Below are 2,991 nucleotides of genomic sequence, written 5' to 3'. Positions count from 1 at the left end.
GCCTCACCCTCTAGGACTCACAGCAGGTCAGACACACACAGGAACTACACAGGACCAAGTGACACATACATGTTTTTACATGTAATACAGCAGCATTGCGCACGCACGCATGCACGCACACACACACACAAACGTTCNGTCTGGTTTAGGACAGTCTGGTTTAGGACAGTCTGGTTTAGGTCAGTCAGGTTCAGGGAAGTCTGGTTCAAGTGGAAAACTTTTTTCAAGTGTGGCTTGGAGACCGGTCATTTAATTTTATTTAGTTATTGTTTTTTTTTTTCTTTATTAATGTCCTACAGTCTAAATTTGAAGACGAGTGTTTGTCAAAACACTCCAATTTATCGACTGACCAAAAACACTTTGGAATCCCCCCAGAAGAGCTGAGAGTCTGGGGACAGAGAGGGCTTCTGCTCCAGCTGCTGTGACCAGACTCCGGATAAAGCAGAAGATGATGGATGGATGTTTGAAAAAAATCCGTCAGATACGTCCATTCCCACAAAATGGGGTAAATCCATGTAATTTACTAACAATCCATTCTTGACATGTATGGAGGGTTGATGTCTAAACCTCTCATTTTGTTTCTTTTTTTTTTTTACTCAGCTTCAATTTTATTTTACGGATCAGAGCCTGTAGGATGTGAATAAATAAAAAAAATTAAATAACCTGCTCAATCTTTGAGGATCAAGATGCAGGTAAACGTCTGGGTTGACATGTGAGACAGATCGTCTATTTTATGTTAAATTTAATATATACAGCTGTTTATGAGCCCAACTAAGTCTGCTACTTCCACAAATTAGCTGAACTTCAACAAGTAAGCTAGAAGCTACAGCAAAAAACAAAAAACTTAGAAAAACAGTTGCATGTCAAAATGTTGATTTTTAGTTTTATACTTCAAAATAATATAAGAAAACCTTAAAGAGACTTAAATCAGCAGAGGTATGCATCATAAATACATGTTCTGCTTCGTTATGTCCTTCAGCCAGATGTCCTCACTCATCTATGATGACTCTACAGAACAGGGCTGTCTGTGGCAGCAGATTCACCTCAGCACTTTGTACACTCAACCCAGATTTTCATTGTAAATAAACTTTTTAGTAATCATTAATTTTTTTATGTTGTGGAAAAATGTTGTGTCATTAATAAAACTAATTAGTTGAATTTACTTTTTTTTGCCAAAAATATAGCGTGTAATAATCTTAAGTAAAGATTACTATGGTTGATTTTGAAGTGAAGTATGTATGCTGAGAGACCCTACAGACTGGTGCTGCCTGTTGGAGCGGATGTTTCAGTGCAGCCGCCATCTTGGATGGGTACCTCTCGCGCTCCCAGCGCATTTATTTATACTGAGAAAGCTGTTCATCCAACTAAAATAATGAATTTTTCCACACGATTTGGTTTGTTACAAACAGCAGAGATGTAGTTATGTTATTGGACACAGTCACACATTAAAAATAAGAGCTTTCATGCTTAAATACTTTTTAAAATTCTCTTATATTGTTTTTATTGTCCCTCAGTGGTTATATTCAGGTGCACCTGCAGCAAAGTGACAGCAAATTCACACAGGGTGAACATATTTTGTATTAATAAGAAATAAAGTCAATTTTTAAATTTTGTAATAAAGAAAAATGTTTGATTGGTCCTTTGAAGTTTTTTACACAATCTTACTTCTTCACAGCGACGTGATGGCGTCACTTCCTGTTTAGACGCCGCTGCTCACCCCGCCCACAGAGGATCAGGTGCAGACGCACGCCTCGGCTGTCTCTCAAGCTCCGACGTTTGGATTAGCGGTTGGACCCTGGACAGAACCGGGTCTGAGGCGCGGCTCAGAGGATTGTGTGGTCCGGTTCGGAGCGGCTCAGGAGGAGCGGGCTCGACCCGGTTTTCTTCGGGCTTGTCTGTCAAGGAGAGACGGAAGGGAGGGGTGAAGTTTGCTTCATCCTCAGCTTTACGGTGATAAACTTCTCCTTTGTTCCGTTTAAAGACCTGTCTTCACCTGTATTCCCGTGCTGTCTGTCCGGGTTCCTGCCGGTCCGGCCCAATCTGGATCTGTAAACTGAGAAAAAAAAATATAACGATAAATAAATCCTCCATTAGTTTATTAGGTGCGAATAATTGAGGTCTAGATTATGCAACTTCTAGCAGCGCATGGTTTTTTTAGTCCTACATTTAATTCGTCCACATTTATTATTTATTTGATGAAAAACATGTTCATCCTGTGAATCTGTCAGTTCACAGCTGCTCCCTGTCAGGCTGGTGGTAAACACCTTGGAAATAAAATCAACCCAGACAAATGAATAAAGTCATAACAGTAATGCTGAAACACAAGAAATTAAATTAAAGTCACGCGGTGGAGCAGCGGTCGGTGCCACTGCCTCATAATTCTGAGGCTGCAGGTTCGAGCCCAGGCTGCATGAAGGCCATCCGAGGGAAAGAGTTCCTTTATGGGAGCAGCTGAGAGATCAGCAACAACCCAGCCTTTCTTGAAGGAATGCATATTGCCTGTTACCGTACATACCAGAGGTTTAGACAAAGATCTTGATAGTAACTTTCAGCTCAGTCTCCTGCAGTGTTGTGAGTCGTCACGCTCAGATTTCATGTAGTGATTGATTCTTAGCTGCTTTTATATCTTAATATAGCTGAACATCTGTAAAACTGACTGAATTATAGACATTTTTATCTTAAACAGAGTTAAGGAAGTACATTCAGTGTTGGATAAGTGGACTATTACCTCGAAGGAAATTCACAAGTTGTCAGCTGCTTCAAGTCACACAACATGAGATAGAAACATGTTAAAACAAATCAAAGAAGGGAAAGTATATAAGAATATAGTAACTAGGGCTGCAACAATTAATTGATTAATCGTTTTCTTTTTTGTTGTTTTTTTTACTTTGTTTTTCTCTCCAAACTGCTTTGACACCTTCCACTGCCACATCTGCCTTTCTGTCCTTGACACACATGCACAGTAGTGGTAACTGGGGTAGGCCGTGGACG

At 40.0% G+C, this 2,991-nt stretch overlaps 1 long non-coding RNA gene across 1 annotated transcript; it reads right to left on the bottom strand.

The window, feature by feature from the left end:
• Positions 1-1,390: 1,390 nt before the first annotated feature.
• On the bottom strand, positions 1,391-2,547 carry LOC106511434 (uncharacterized). Its single transcript, XR_001309523.1, has 2 exons — positions 1,994-2,547; positions 1,391-1,895 (listed from the first exon to the last, which is right to left on the bottom strand). It is a non-coding gene; the product is annotated as an uncharacterized LOC106511434 (long non-coding RNA).
• Positions 2,548-2,991: the final 444 nt, after the last annotated feature.

Source organism: Austrofundulus limnaeus, unplaced genomic scaffold (genome assembly GCF_001266775.1).
Source record: "Austrofundulus limnaeus strain Quisiro unplaced genomic scaffold, Austrofundulus_limnaeus-1.0 Scaffold2788, whole genome shotgun sequence".
Lineage (NCBI taxonomy): Eukaryota > Metazoa > Chordata > Actinopteri > Cyprinodontiformes > Rivulidae > Austrofundulus > Austrofundulus limnaeus.
This window is presented reverse-complemented; position numbering and strand designations above follow the sequence as displayed.